Source organism: Aedes aegypti, chromosome 3 (assembly GCF_002204515.2).
Source record: "Aedes aegypti strain LVP_AGWG chromosome 3, AaegL5.0 Primary Assembly, whole genome shotgun sequence".
Taxonomy (NCBI): Eukaryota; Metazoa; Arthropoda; class Insecta; order Diptera; family Culicidae; genus Aedes; species Aedes aegypti.
Window position 1 is genome coordinate 4,878,917 of NC_035109.1, and position 17,076 is coordinate 4,895,992.

Here is a 17,076-nt window from a genome sequence, read left to right on the forward strand (position 1 = left end):
TCGTTCACGCGTGCTGCCTACTGCGATTCTTTTCAATAACTTTGAGAACAAAAACAAATAAACTGCAGAATTCAAAGGAAATATCTCAACGTATTACTTTTTGATATCTTCAAGTTTTTGCTTGAAATATTCGGAGAAACTCCGGATAAATTCTTGGAGAAGTTCCTGTATACATTTCTGAAGTAGTTTTTACTAGGAGTCTGTTGAGAAAATTTGTGTAGAAATCTCTGGATAAAATTCTGGAGGAATGCTTTCAAATTATACCTAAAGGGAATCCAAGAAGAGCTCGATCGGAGTTTATTGCTGCTGTTTTCGAAGAGTTTCTAAAAAAAACATAGGAAAATTCTTCCATGTATCTTTGTAGCAATTTTGGCGATTTGAAAGAAGCGTTGATACGAGTAACTGACAATGAAGAAGACTGCAAGTGGTAACCGAAATACGCGTATCTGTCAAAGATAAGCATTAAGAGCGAAATTAAAAGGTACAAGGTACTCCAAACTACTTTCAAGTTTCTATATTGAGATTCTACTCGGAGGATTAGAATACATTAGAAAGAGATGTTAAGTGATTATTAAAAAATATAACTGAAAAAACCCGGGACTTGATAAAAGTACATAAAATTTGATAAAGACAAACTTGGTAAAATAAGAGAAAACATATGTGCAAAATATTGAAAACATTGATTCGATAGTAAGTCCTCATTATTGCAATATTATTCAAAAACAGCCTTCACACAAAATCCGATTTATTTTGTTTAAACGGAGATGAACCAGCCATAGGGCTGAAAATCTCCTTAATAAAGATAATAATAATAATATTTTGTTTAAAATGTTTAAACTTTAATGTCAAAATTTTTCATACAGCTTGAATTTGAATTTTAGGCAAACTATAATTTTAAAAGTGTAAACCAAAAGAATCGCTCATTTTTCAAGAAAGGGAGAATTGGCTTGTTTAGGGGTATCATGTTTTTCACGAAACTTGATGATACCTTAAAAACTGAGCCAGAATCCAAAGTTTCATAATTTTCCATGACCTGAAACTATTTATAAAAAAAATTTGAATTTAAAAAAATGGAAATCGCATTTGAATCACCCCTTGACAAATTTTACTTTTGGATGAGCTGTTATCATGTAAATTGATATGTCATCGAGACGAAGGAATGAAATCTTTCGAAATCATTTACTAAATCAAAATTAAGATATTAAAGCGCAATAAAATCGTGTCACGCTTAGAAAAAAACTGCTCTTTCGATCAAACTACAAAAACCTCCTCTGAATTTGTCATTACTGAACAACCCAATTTATTATATATGTAATCATTTTTCGAGCAAATCTCGAAACAAGAGTTTGTGAAATGATGAATGTTCATTGACATGTTAGATGGATTCAAAGCAATCATTATTCTATTAGCAAGGCTTGAAAAAGTAGAAAGCAAGGCTTAAAAACAGTAGAAGATTGGACGCCAAAAACACTTGCAACGTAAAAATTGTGTGGGGTTAGGTGACACCAACTCAAGACAGCAAACTCGACTCTTTGGTAGGTTAGCTTCTAGCTAAAATATACGGTTATTTATTATTATTCGGCTTAGTTTGGTAGTAATATGGATTGGGAACACTTACAAATTTGGTGACCTTTGCCTCAAAACTACAATTTTGGGTCGTATTATCCCTCTAGAGCTCAATTGTTCAGTCCGATTTCAGCCTAATGATACAATTCATGGTAATTTGCTTCATAATAAAGTTTGTATAATTAATTCACTTACAGTCTTGTCTGCGGTAATTTCTAGCTCAACTAATTCCAACAAATCCCTATTTTATAAAACAATAATTTTGTAAAATTTTATGTTTTGATAGTCGTATGAATTCACTTGTAGCACTTTTAGATGACAAAGCAGTTTTCCCGTAATCTGTCGCCTGACATTTCTCCAAAAACGTCATTCTCCCTTACTCTTCACACTGTCAGCGATGAAGACAGTGTTGCGATGATCAGGGCTGCTCGAACGAGGGGTCTTGTCGGCACATACCCCCACCCGTAATCCCTCTTGGGGATCTAGAACATCTTGAACACCAGAAACAGGGTTACGCTGCTCCACGACATCTAGAACAGCTAGCTTAACTGCTGCTCTACGGATGACCCCTGTCGACGTTCGCACTAGTACCTGCCGTACTCTACCATCTCGTCCGGGAATAACCTGCTCAACTCTTCCTCGACTCCACTGGTGCTTTGCCTTCCCATCTACCACTAGAACTAAGTCTCCTGTTTTGATATCCTTGGTATCTTGGAACCACTTACACCTACGCGTGATAACCGGCAGATATTCCTTCAGCCATCGCTTCCAGAATTCACTGGTGATGTACCTGGCTAGCTTCCAGCTACTATGAAGGATCGAGCGTGTGTCCAAAGTCTCCGTAGGCAGAAATTTCAAACCGGACGAATTTCCCAACAAAAAATGGTTGGGCGTCAGGGCTTCTTGATCTGCCGACTCTAGTGGTACGTAAGTCAGAGGTCTTGAGTTAATCAATGCCTCCGCCTCGAGCAAAATCGTTTCCAACGTTTCGTCGTCCGGTCTACGAGGTCCATCCATTATCGCTCCTACCGCCACCTTGACAGAGCGCACAAGTCTTTCCCACGCTCCACCCATGTGCGGTGTAGAGGGTGGAATAAACTTCCAAGCTGTCTGCGCTGTGGTAAATTTTTCAGCCATGGCTTTCTTTGTAGCTTCGTTAAGTGTGTTCAACGCATTGCTTGTTCCTTGGAAGCAAGTGGCATTGTCTGTCCAGAATTCCCTTGGCATACCACGGCGAGAGACAAAGCGCTGGACAGCCATTATACATGACTCCGTACTTAAGGAATGTACCACTTCCAGGTGGATCGCTCGGGTCGTCAGGCAGGTGAAGAGAGCCACCCATCGCTTGACGTTGCTTCGGCCTACCTTAACCAGCACTGGTCCGAAGTAGTCCAATCCAGTGAACGTGAAAGGTTGACTGAATGCAGCCAGGCGCATCTTAGGAAGTGGAGCCATCGCTGGTGGTTTTGGAGCAGCCTTGGCGATGCGGCACACCATGCAGTTTTTTGTAACTTTATCCACCAATCTTCTCAGAGTCGGGATGTCGAAACGTTGGTGAATTTCGTTAACGACAGTTTGGCATGTCGGAAACGTCGGTGAAACCAGTCGACGATTAGGGAAGTGATCGCATGTTGTTTGGGGAGAATTACTGGAAATTTTGCGTCCATCGATACATAGGGCGCTGAATCAATTCGACCCCGACTACGCAGGATTCCTCTGTCATCCATGAAAGGCCATTTTGAGTAGATATCGCTGGACTTCTCCACCACGAAGTGACGACGATTAGGCGGACCTTGAGACTTTGCTAGAACGTTGATTTCATCGGGATAAGCCATGACCTGGGCTACCTTCCATAGCATTTCCTCAGCTCGTTGTAGTTCATCACTGTCTAGAACGCCGAGCTGCAGTTTAAGGCCTCGCTTTTTTCGGCGAATGTTGCCGAGAAAACGCAGCACGTATGCTGATGAACGATGCAGTTTGGTCCAACTGCTGAACCGAGTGAAGTCCACAATAGGATCGAAATGAGCGAAGTGAAAATGTGCTGGTCGTAGTTCTTCGACTGTTGAAGTAACAGAACTTTGTTGCGGCCAGCTCTCTTCCGAGTCATGGATAAAGCTCGGCCCCCGAAACCAAGGGTTCTCCATGGTTAACTGTGGACCCGTTCCCCACTTAGTGGCTAAGTCGGCGACGTTGAGTTTCGTTGGAACCCACCTCCATTCCGATGGCTCGGTAGACGTGAGGATTTCGCCAACACGGACAGCGACAAATTTGTGGAAACGCCTGTGGTCATGGGAGCGAATCCACGCAAGCACTGTACCAGAATCACTCCAGCAGAAACGACGGCAGATCGGGAACTCATGTTGAATCACGATAGTCTCCAGTAGACGAACTTCGAGAACGGCAGCTTTCAGCTCAAGTCTGGGAATCGAAAGCGTTTTCAACGGAGCAACTTTGGTCTTGGCGCCGACAAGCATCACCTGTGTGTCACCGTCTGTGTCCAAACGAAAATATACTGCGCAGGCGTATGCTGACTCGCTGGCGTCGACGAACAGGTGAACTTGAAGTCCATCCAGGCATGCGGGAAAAGGTGAACGGAAGTAGCACCGCGGAATACGAATTTCGTTTAACTGCTCGAAGAGTTTTGACCACTGGCGCCACCGCTCATTGATGTCCCCAGGTATCTGTTGATCCCAAGCCGTTCCTTTAGCCCAAATGCCTTGCAGTAGTATCTTTCCGTGTACGATGAAGAAAGCGATGAACCCGAGGGGGTCGAACAAGCTCATCACAACCCTGGTGATCTCTCGTTTTGTGGGAATATGATCTTCGGCGAGTATGGACTGCATATCTTCTCTGATATCGAACGTGTACACGAAAACATCTTCGGATGGGATCCACTTCATGCCAAGCACTGACTCCAACTTTTCTCCTCGCTCCAGGTCCAGATTCTTCAGTTCAACTTCACATGTTTCACCGATTCCCTCGAGAACATCTGCTTCGTTGGACAGGAAATGACGCAGCGTGAAACCAGCCATGGAGTGAACCAGCTTGACCTCGTTGACTATCTCTATTGCCTCCTGGACCGTCTTAAAACTGTCTTAAAAAAAAATCCACGTAGTGCTTGTTTTTAATGGCTGCTGCTGCTCGAGGATATTCGTTGGAGAGCTCCTCCGCGTTTAGATTCTTGATATACTGTGCGGATGCTGGAGAACAAGTCGAACCAAATGTGGCGACGTCCATCACGTACACTTTGGGTGGATCTAACGGGTTTTCACGGAACAGAAATCGTTGAGATTGGCGGTCGGGTGCGCGGATTTTTATCTGATGGAACATTTCCATAATATCTCCACACACCGCGACTGGGAACTGGCGAAACTGACGAAGAACTTGTGGAAGAGGAGACAACAAGTCCGGCCCCTTGAGTAGTTTGGAGTTGAAGGAAACGTGGTTTACTTTAGCTGCTGCATCCCAGATTAGCCGTATTTTCCCGGGTTTTCTGGGGTTTGTTACAAAACCTAGCGGGAGATACCACACTTGGTCAGCTGCTACAGAGGTAAGTTCTGTCAGACTTGCTCTATGGGCGTACCCTTTGCGTTCATATTCCAGGATCTGCTCATGTACTCGTCGCTCTAATTCTGGCTCCTTTCGCAGCTTGCGTTCTAACGCTTCTAACCGCCGAACAGCCATGGGATAACTATCCAGAAACCTAGGATTGTCCGCTCTCCAAAGCAGTCCGGTTTCGTAACAATTTCCAGTGGACATTCGACGTGTTGTGTCCATTAGTAACTGTCTGGCGCGCTTATCTTCTTCCGACTCTAGGGTCACACGTGGACCCGAAACATCTGCAATCTCCAGAGTGAAGTAGTCACGAAACTGTTCGTTCAACTCCCGATCCGGATCAGATACCGTTCCGACATGGAAACTTACTATTGCAGTTTGAGACGAATGGCCGGGTATGCAGCCGTAAATGCTCCACCCTAGTCTGCATTTTGCCCCGATTGGATCCCTCGGTCCTCCTTCTCGCAGCTTCAGCGGAACGCACAGTCTAAGATTATCCAGCCCTATCAATAGCTTAGGTTGGACGAGTTCGTAGTCTTCCAGAGGTAGACCACGAAGGTGAGGAAACCGATCTGCTAGTTCCCCGTATTTGAGAGATTGTGAAGGTAACACGAGTTGACTAACCGTACGGGCATCTACTAACTTGTGTCGGTTGGTGCAACCCTTGCCAGCGATTTCAACCTGGACACGGTGTGATTTCTCTTCTTTCCGCTTTACGTTTCCGGTCCATTGGAGTGTAAGTGGCTCTAGCTGACCTCTGACTCCAAGCTGCTTCGCAACTGATTCTTCTAGTAGAGTGTAAGAAGATCCCTCATCTATAAACGCGAATATGAGTTGAGAGGAACTGTCGCTGAAGAGAACGACGGGAACAATTCGAAAAAGTGGCCACTTCAAATCTTCCGACATCACGTGGCTCGCTGACATTCCTACGTTCCCCGGAGAGAGAGAGAAGAGGTGTGTAGAAGAGTATTATGCTTTTGTCTACATCCTTCGATGCCACATCCACTCCAGGAACGACACGGCCATTTCCCGTGGCTATTTAGACACGTTCGACACAGTCCCTTTAGCTGGACAAGCTTCCAGCGTTCGTCCACAGTCGCACCTTTGAACTGATGACATTCTGCTACCCGATGTCCACTCCGACCACAAGCTGCGCACGGCTTAGAAATCTTCAGAGTAGCAGGAGAAGCCGATCCACTGTTCGTTGCCATAGAATTTGTTGCCAAGGTAGATCCTCCGGTCGCTGAAGGAGATGTTCGTTCACCAGAATGTGCATAAACGTTGCCAGTTTCCCTGAATTTTCGTTTGTCATTTCTCGTTGTGGAACTTTCTCCGGGAAGTTCGAAAGACACCTCACTCGCCGCTGTTACTAGCCCGGCCATGAAGTCCCCGAACGTTTCGAGGGTCACTGGCTGGTTTCTGTTGTTGTAGATTGCCCAGTCCAGTCGCATGGATCCAGGCAGTTTCTCAACAAGTTCCTGCATCAAAGCCGGGTTCGTAAGATGACTTAGCTGGCTTGCTGCCTTGAGGTGATCGACCAGAATTTGCACCGAAAGACCGAAGTGTATTAACGTTTCCAAACGGTCATGCCGAGGAGCTGGAACCTGGCGAATTTTCGTCATCACCGATCGAATGAGGAGCTCTGGTCTTCCGTAGAGCGTACGCAGGGTCTTCATGACGTGCGGCACACTGGCGGGCAAGAGTAGTCGGCTACGTACCAATTCCAGCGCGTTTCCCTTTAAACAACGTTGAAGTCGTACCAGATTTTCCGCTTCTGAATATCCACATGTAGCTGTAGACTGTTCGAAGTTGCTGATAAAGATTGGCCAGTCTTCTGGGTTCCCTCCGAACGTAGGAAGGTCCTTTCCCAGAACCTGTCGCGCGGCGATTTGTACTTGAGTGAGCGTTGGAGGCGACGGACGTACAAGCACCGGGCTGTGATAGGCCCTTTGACCGACTTGAGATGGCAAACTTGAGCGACGCACAGGATTTGGTTCGACTGAAAGTGCACCGAGATCGGGATATTGAAATGCTGGGTCCACGGCCGCATCCAGTGGGTCATGATCGACAGATTGTTTGTCATCGTTGTCGTCGCCCTTTGGAGAACCTACGAATCTTCCAGCGTTCCTCTGCGAATCCAGCCACTTGTTCACCTTTTCTTCCGAATCCTGAATCGAACCACTTCTGCTGCCCATGGATGCTGCCTGCCGGAGGATTGCCTGCCGCTTTTCCAAGGATTCCTTCCAAATTTTCATCTGCTTCCGCTTCATTTCAAGTTCCTCCTGCAGTTTTCGTTCCTGGATATTGTTTTCCTCCTCCGCGAGACGTCGTTTCTCCTGTAGTTTCCGCTCTTCTTCAACCAATTGCCGCTTTTTGATTTCCTCCTGTTCCTGAAGCTCCAGTTCCATCAGCCGTTGCTCTTCTTCTACCAGCTTTAACTCCTCTTCTAACAATTTTGCGCGAACACTGGAACTGACGCTTTTAGGTGGATCAACATTAGCTTTTCCCCTTTTCGAGACCGCCTTAGAGCTAGCCTTCGATCCTTTCGCTTTACGCCGATCATCAGTTGGTAATTGAAGGACACTTCCGCCTGATGTTCCCTGCTTGACAGAACATTTCTCACAGACATACCTGATGTTGTGCTGCTTCACCTCTATTCCTACTCCAGCGCATCCAAAATGCTCCCATAGTCTACAGACACAACACTGGACCATTTCACCTTCTGCCGTATCAGGCCGTTCACAGGACTGGCAGTTACGAGGGGTCATAAGGGAAGTACGATCATCCATCCTTGTTGAAATACCGCAAATTTCTTGAAGATTTTGTGGGGTTAGGTGACACCAACTCAAGACAGCAAACTCGATTCTTTGGTAGGTTAGCTTCAAGCTAAAATATACGGTTATTTATTATTATTCGGCTTAGTTTGGTAGTAATATGGATTGGGAACACTTACAAATTTGGTGACCTTTGCCTCAAAACTACAATTTTGGGTCGTATTATCCCTCTAGAGCTCAATTGTTCAGTCCGATTTCAGCCTAATGATACAATTCATGGTAATTTGCTTCATAATAAAGTTTGTATAATTAATTCACTTACAGTCTTGTCTGCGGTAATTTCTAGCTCAACTAATTCCAACAAATCCCTATTTTATAAAACAATAATTTTGTAAAATTTTATGTTTTGATAGTCGTATGAATTCACTTGTAGCACTTTTAGATGACAAAGCAGTTTTCCCGTAATCTGTCGCCTGACATTTCTCCAAAAACGTCATTCTCCCTTACTCTTCACACTGTCAGCGATGAAGACAGTGTTGCGATGATCAGGGCTGCTCGAACGAGGGGTCTTGTCGGCACAAATTGCGTTTTGTATCATTGGAGTGAATACAACAATCGATTCCTCTTTATTGATTTTTCTTTTTGCTGATAATTCAGATTGATGTTTCCGATTGTCATTCATTTCAGTACGAATCAGCTCCAAATCAAAAAATAATCGGAATAATATTGCTCCGAAGAACAGCCTATTTAAAAAAGGTCGAAATCATCCTAAAACATTGTTGGACAGCTTGGAAACAATAACATTTTTCAAAGTATTTAACTCAAAACCGACCAAAGTGTCACTTACACCCATTGCGTTTGGACGCCTCAATTGTTGCTACATATTGTTCGGAATAACAACGAAGTGAAATTGAATTATTTGAAAGAAGGGTAATTTTGTGATAAATAGGAGACTTACGGCGTCGGCACCATTCGACCATTATCGGCAACCAAATTTCAAACGCCAAACACACAGTATTTCAAAATGCGACTGATTTGGAGCTGCCGAAGAGATTCACTAGCAGTTGTTATGGGAAAGTTGCCGAAGAGATTGAGGCTGCCGACAATAGTCACACTGACAAGGGATGTTTGCAGCTTTGCAAAAACGTTTCCAAAAGCATTTTGACAAGTCTGTCGGTGTGAATCGATAGAGGATTGAGCAAAAATTACACAAGAAGTGCAGCATCGGCTTAAGCTGCCGAGAATACGTAAGTTCCCCTATATCAAAAGTTAAACTGCCATAATTTGTTCTGATAGCGCAACTTACAAGAATAACTTATATTTGAAAGAAGGTAAACCTCTGGGTAAATAGTAATATACTATTTGCAATATTTTCCCCATTGTTGGTATTCAATGAGTCATTTTATCCCATTTTTCAAAAAGCATGGGATTGTTACATAAAGTTTTATTTTGTTTTGTACCAATTAATTCCAAAGCAAGCCTGATGTCGTCAGTGGGATTCACAAAAAAAACGTAAACAACGAATGTCACCTTAAGAGATCCTTAGTTTCAGACTCATTGTGCCAAATGACTTTTATGTCAATAGATCATTATGCCAAACGACTTTATACCAAATTCCCTTTATGACAATCCAATTTATGTCAAAAGATCATTATGCCAAACGACTTTATATCAAATTCCCTTTATGCCAATCCAATTTATGCCAAACGGCTTTATGCCAAATGACCTACCAGGCTTCTACCCATTACCCCGAATGAACCATTACCCCGAACAGTATGAAAAAAAGCACAGTATTTTGTTTTGCGGCAAAACATTGTTGACGACACTGTAATAATGCAAACTAGTAATTAATGGTGCGTAAAATTCTACGATAAAATTTTCATCGTATATTTTTCCTTCCTTTATATGTCAGCTTTTTTTTTCAAAATATCCTGTTGGCAAGTATCTATTTCTTTTTTCTGGGGAAAGGCCTGTTTCTCAGCTTAGTAAGCATTTTCACAGTTATTGACTGAGAGCTTTCCTTGTCAATTATCCAGCTTTGTATTTGTGCCTCTATGTCCAGGGAATTCAACCCATAACCCTCAATAATTGAGGCCCAATTTGTACTTGTTCAACTGCTGCGCATCCACCGTTATTTGGGCTCCTTGGCAGAGACCATATTGTAGTAATTTAGGGAGCGTGTATACGATCCAAGATCAAACCAATAACTGACAGAATGTTTCTATTCCAGTTTTTATACTCAAATTTTGCAAAGCCTGCTCAGCATATGAAATTACCTCAATATATTATTTGATACCATCTCATTACTTACTTACACATATTTCAATTTTATTTTTTCAACAAACATTTTGTTGTGCAATAGAATCAAGTTGTTACAGCGATTATTCACGTCATAGCTACCAGCATTTTATCAGAAATTTGTCCTTCTTTCTTAAATAGGCTGTTCTTTCAAGTTGTTCAAGGAAAAGCTAGTCACTAATATTTTAATATGAAACAGCTAAGCAGGATATCTTTGCAGCTTTTTGTCAAATCCAGATTTTTTTCTGATTGATCAACAAATCAACAAAACCAAGAACGTTCGTGTGTCATAATAGACAAAATCTGGGTCGGATTTACAAATGTGGGGGCCCCGGGGCCACTCTCTTCTGGGGGCCTTTTCCCAGAAAACTTTTTTCATGTGAATTTTGGAAAGTCCTACGGGATAATTTCCATAATTACTTTTTTGTCAATTCTATGGGCTATGCTCTACTTCCAAACGTCAGTTTTAAAATACCTTGAAGCCCTCATAAACGTTACATACATTACCTTCAAATATGGATTAGTTACCCGGGATGAGAATGGGTCAAAATTGCATACGTCCAAATCGATTGTAAGATTACTCTCTAACCGAGTAAATGAAAATACATTTATTGTTTATGTTTTTATAAATTTTGAATAACTTTTTGAAATCCGGTAATTTTTCACTTATTTCTAGATGTATAAAAATTGACCCATTCAAACCCTATCGTGTGGGTGACATTGGGTCAGTGATACTAGAATTAGTCCGCATTAGGAACGAAACAGACGAATAGACCTCTATTCAAGTTTGATACTGATACCTTTGATTATGGTGAACATTAAAATAGTACTAAAACAACAGTGTTGGCCCTTGTAAAAGACATAGTGTTATATGACACTTTAAATTAACAGTTAAAAAAAGCGTTAAAAATATTATGCTTTTTTCAATGATTTATTTAAACATCTGGGAAAAATGTTCCGTTAAAATTCTACATCAATATTTTAAATATTTGCTAAGATGTTTTAAATTATGTTTTCACCCATTCTCACTCCTCTGACCCATTATCATTTCTGTCGACGGTACTATTGAATAAAATTACATTTTAAAACTTAGGAACGAACACACTTTTAAATTTAAGAAACTATTGTTTTCGCTATCCTATTATGTTTGTTTATTTCATATGATTTTCACATTAAACTATTTGGCAAATTCACCATAGTTAACATCACCATCGGTGAAATTGATATTTTTGTTCTCTGTTCTTTTTATTTGTTTAACTTAAAAACATCAATATGACTCGCTAATTCGGGGTAATGGCTTTCGGGTATTGGCGTTCGAGGTTATGTCATTGAGCCGACCTACCACCCTGAATGAAATCATTGAAAAATCAAAATTATACGGAGGGGATCAAAAACACATCCTTGAAAAATCTCAACTGGAATCGATAGACATTAGTTGAGGGAATTTTCTGTGGGAAGCGTATTCTTAGAGGAACTTTTTTAAACCTTTATACTCTAAAACCTTGTTTTACGAAGTCTTTTTTTTCGTAACTTTTTTATGAAGTTCATACATTGAGTTAATGCGAAACAATAGGAAATTTTGTATCAAAATGATAAATTTTGCGTAAATAATGTGATTTGTTTTTAACTTTCTCGTTGTAGTAATTGGTCATTTTTGTCCTTTACTCCAGAAAAATCTGGAACAAACTCTTCAGGTCTGCGAGAGTGATCTATGAAGCTTTGATAATCTTTGCATTTACAAAGAATTTCAGAGCAATATTTTGCTTTTTTGATATATTGTAGTGTCGTTTTGCAGAGATATCCTGAGTCATCCAAACACATCCTGGAACCAGCTTCAAACAGCCTCTGTACTGCTACCTCTAACTTCGACCCATACCGCGAGTTTTAGTATTCCCCAAAACTAACATAGATGTTTAAGAAGCAAACAAGATTTTGTAAATCAAATCAAATTAATTCGGCTCAGTTCATAGTACGTAATTTAAATTTTTGGCGAAGGCTACTTTTCAGCAGCGTACTGCTAAAGAAATTTAATTTTCTTCAGCGTTTCTTGCGCAAAAAATCCTATAAGATTTCAATGGGTCAAGAATTTTCTTTTGAGGTGCATACTTCGCTTTACGTAGAAAAAAACTTCCTGGAATATATACCGTGATCCGGGGGCAAATTGATCAGTATTTTACAACTTTTTGATGTGTTATCCTTCGAAATTCAAATATTGTCAAATAAATTTCGACAAAACCAGTACTCCATTGATTGTTATCAGTTTATGAAATCGATTTTTAATGGAATAATATTTAACATATCATAATAATAGTTTTAATAACGAAAAATTAGAATGGCACATTGGGGCGAAACTGATCACCATATCACAAAGTAGATTTCAGAATTAAAAATTTCCCTATCTACTAAATTTAGGTCTCCTGAATCTGAAAATGATGTCAAAATTCTTATAACTCGAGTATATGATCAGTTTATTGCAAAATAAAACTTGGAAAATATGCCAAATACGCCTAAATGTAGGCAATTTCCTTAAAAACAAGCACATTATTTGAGATTAAACGGTTTAATGGGCAAGAAACTATATTTGCTGTACTGTATGGTATCAAAAATAAGTTCAGTAGTTCATACTCAAGCTTACACAACATTTTAAACACTCAAAGCAAACATGTAGGCATAGCACCAGTGGATTGTTTAGCACGGACATTTCCAACTGTATTTTTTACACCTTCAATAACTGTGAATATTTCTATGCAAAACCGATCCTAACAAAAATGAAATAGTTTAAAATCATCATTAGACATCTATGAACTAGAAAACATGGAATGCATGTCGTGTCAATGAAACCTTCAGCATCCTTGGAAGGACATTCTTTTTGGTAACGGCCTGATCATATTCGCACCAGTGATCAATTTGCCCCCGGATTACGGTACCAATAGAGATCGCAGTAGGCAACGCGCGCGAACAGATGTGTTGAGAATTGATCTGTCACGTTTTTATTGTCTCCGCAAATTATTAGATTCGGCTGGTGAAACTGCTTATGCAGTGTTTGAGAAAAGTGTCTTCAGTGGAAATAAGTCGATTTAATTTGCACGCGTTCTGCTGTGCAGTACTTCGTTTAAGCCCAAGCAGATGGTGAAGATGCATCGAAAATAAACTTCAGATTTTCAGGAGCACATGCTGAGGGCTTGATCGATTGGTCACTCGCTGGTGGCGACCAATCGATCAAGTTTTCAGCTTGAGTCGCTGTCTGGTTCTCTAGATTTGGGCTCTTGAGGGTTTGAGTTTTGGCTTCGCATTATCTTCTCCAGAAAAAAATGCTTAAGATCTTTAGATCACGAATATGGATGCAGTACATACTCTTATTAATGAAGTGAAGTATGCTGAATACAGCATGATATCTAAATAGTGTACATAAGAAAAATAAATGTGAACCAAGAGGTTATCAAATCTACGAGCACGATTTGTTTCATATTGAAGAATATTGAATTTAGTACATACCCAGAAATATTTGAAGAATTTAACTGCGATTCTTGGTGAATACACCATGAATTTTGAGTCATCCAAGAGCTTCCAGAAAGATATGCCATGAGATTTACAAGATCTACCAGCAAAATAACTTATAATTTGATAAGCAGTTTGCGTTCAGTAGAGTGGATGAAGGTTTGAGTTCAACAGGCGCATTTTGTTTAGTTATTAAAAATCTGTATCATAATTGAAAGCGATCTATGCACAGCTGCTAACGTTTGCAGATCTTAAGGCCTATAGTGCATGCAGTCCTTGCATCGATATAAGTAAAAAAAAATCGTTTCCTTTTGTGAATGGTTGAGGGTCTATTTCAGCCCTTAACACCATCAATAGAACACTGGTGATGCCTGTAGACCCTAAGGCCTATATTCGATGAGGTCCTTGGAGGCTCAAAAACATCTATATGAATCAATGCAATACTCCCGTTTAGTTTTCTGATGGGATGAGAGTCTATGCCATTATTAAAAACCCTCGATATTTTCACTGCTCGTGCTTGTAGATCCACTTGCTTATAGTCCATGGGTCTATGGAGGACCTAGAACATTGGTACACATCCATAAAATACTGCGTTTACTTATATGAATTGTTAAATGTCTCAACCGTATTGAAAAACCGTCAAAAGATTGCTTACTTAACCAGTAGATTGGAGGTGTGCACTCCAAGAAGTTTTTGGGTAAACTAGAACACCTATTGTACTCAGTAAGTTACCAAAACGGAGATCATGATGAAACAAATGATTTTTTGAAATATAACAATCATCATGGGATTCGAAAAAACGAGGTGTTCTAATACATAGAAATGGTTAATAGATCTCCTAATTCGTATATAGAATCGAAGGTCTAAACTCCAAGAAATATTTGGATGACCTCAGATTGTTCACATTTTAGCCTGCTTAAGGTGAAGATGAATCGAAGCAAAACCTCGTATTTTCATGAGCACAAAACTGGAGCACCGAGCATTCATTTGAGCTGAAAACTTGATCGATTAGTCACTCGCTGGTATGACTTTTCCGATGAATTTTCAGCTTGAGTGGCTGTTCTGTTCTTCAGATTTGTTCTCTTGAAAATTTGAGGTTTGACTTCGATCCATCTTCATATGTTTCGTACACCAAAATGCACAATTTCTTTAAATAATAAAAATATATTTTTTACTGGCAGACTCCGAATTGAATTCTCTCGATCTAGTTCGTAATTTGAGGTCACAGTTACAACGACAGGCTAGGTTGAAATTGTCAGTCGATGGAGACACATCACTTATCTTTTATGCAAAAAGGAGCAAAAGTTATCTATGGTTATCCTTTTGAGTGAAATTCGTGAATGATCTTTAAATGCTCCCCCTACAGATACAAATTCTGGCTACGCCCATGCTGACAGACAGTGCCAAAAACCGTTAAATGTGAGGAAATGTAGCAGAACCATAAAAATCGCGATTATTTATATACTATCCACATTGATACAGACATATGCGCACCGCTAACAAACTCACCGCGAACGATCGGGCGTAATTTTGGAGATCACGGTTGGCCGTGACGGATGGCTGCTGCCCCTTTCCTTCTGGTTGTGACGGATTCTCAATCACAGCAGGCCACCACCACTTCCTCGGGGAAACGCCACGCCGGTCAAGTGACCAAAAAACACGATAATTGCGTTATTTATACCTCGTGCACATTCACTGTTGCATGTTATTGATGTTGTAGAACGTGTTTTCGTGTTATTCCTGACACTGCTGGCACTGATGTTTGCTTTGGAGAAATAACATTACCCGGATATTTTATATTCTGGTTTTGTGTAATTATTTGCTAGCGCGAACACTGATCAAACCGTTTGCCATTTGGAAACAGTAGATTATCATCATTTGATTCTTCATAATTCTACCCAACGATGTGATGAAATGCTAACGTGTTTGTTCTGGTAATGGGAAAATATGCACTCTTTTAAATTAATTCATTCGCGTATTTTCTTCCACTTTTTCGTAAACACATTTCCCACCCGTCGTTTTTCTCCACCGAATTTCTCAGCAGGTGCGAATTTTCATCGTTATCATCACTCGCGTTCACGTTTTTCACAGCCTACTAATACGACCTGATGGTGGTGCAATCACATTTTTCTGCCCAGACTCCGTCCATCTTCGTCAACATCGGCATAGTAAATTGTTCCCCCTTTTTCTCGGAAATCACATTTCTTGTCAATGGCAAAACACACTTTGAAGAAACATCGAAGCCGTGGGAAAAACGCCGCTATCGAGCGCACTTCGCCTCACTTGAGTGTTAACCTTCGCGCTTTTCCACGTAAACACTTTACTTTTTCCTGTTTGGAGAAACGCCCCAACCGCCCGAACAGTTGAACACGCTTCTCTTGGTGAAAACAAATTCAATCACACTGCTAAACTACCGGATGGCGGCATCCCATTTTCCGCACTTCGAGTACATCTGGAGATTTAACACAGTAATAATCATCAACAGTCAGTTTTATCCAGTGAGAAGAGACCCAATACAGAACCCTATTCGGAGCTGATGGGGAGATACCGGAGGATTTTCGGTGCGCTTACAACCACATTCCGACGTTGACTGACGACTGGTTGGTCCATCTGAGGACCGTGGAAGTGTCTGTTCTGGCGTTTGTATCTCCGACCGGATGGTGTGGCAATCGTCAAGAAAGAGCAATCATCGAGCGATAACCTGCGCGAATATGCATGCGGGATCAACGACGAGTGAGTGGGCCATGTGGGAAATGAGTTGCCGCGAGAGCGAGTGGAAATGAGTGGAGAGAGTTTTCTTTTGGGCGCGAAAAGCATTGCAGCGGGGAAAACCGGGTTCACGTAGTGCCAATTTTATGAATGAAATGAACTCGAATATGTTTTGGTTGGTGGTAGAGTATATCATAAACGCTAATCAAGATGTGCAGGCTAGCACAAGCTATCCGAAAAATGAACTTTCTATTCGTTCACGTTATAGGTATTAGGTAAATTGTTTTAGATTTCGATAACGATCGCATCACGTTAGGAGCTGTCCATTTATTACGTAAGACAATTTTTGCGGTTTTTTGAACCCATGGCAAGATTTTTTGTATGAATATCAAAAATCTCAACCCCTCCTCTCTCCATAAACCCATACGTAATTAATGGACGGCCCCTTAGATGCTGGGAGTTGTTTTTCGGTTATGTGATATCTGCAGATCTAATAAAATAATACTTTTCCTTCTTCATATCTTTGCATAGCATCTTCACTGCTATAAATGCTGATTCTCATCAGCCTAATGTTCTAAGAAAATTTCCACTAGAGGCTTTCTTTGCCATAATCATAATTTTTGGAAAACAGTGCTTGATTAGAAGAAACTGCAGTAAATTCTACCTCATTCTGTAT

General features: G+C 40.9%; 1 protein-coding gene across 1 annotated transcript in view; it reads right to left on the reverse strand.

The window, feature by feature from the left end:
* Positions 1 to 16,707, reverse strand: part of LOC5568427 (probable G-protein coupled receptor No18) — a 291,692-nt gene extending 274,985 nt beyond the window's left edge. The window contains exon 1 of the mRNA XM_001652205.3: positions 15,201 to 16,707. The gene's annotated coding sequence lies outside the window, so the exon portion shown is untranslated. The remainder of the gene's footprint in view (positions 1 to 15,200) is intronic.
* Between the last annotated feature and the right edge of the window lie 369 nt (positions 16,708 to 17,076).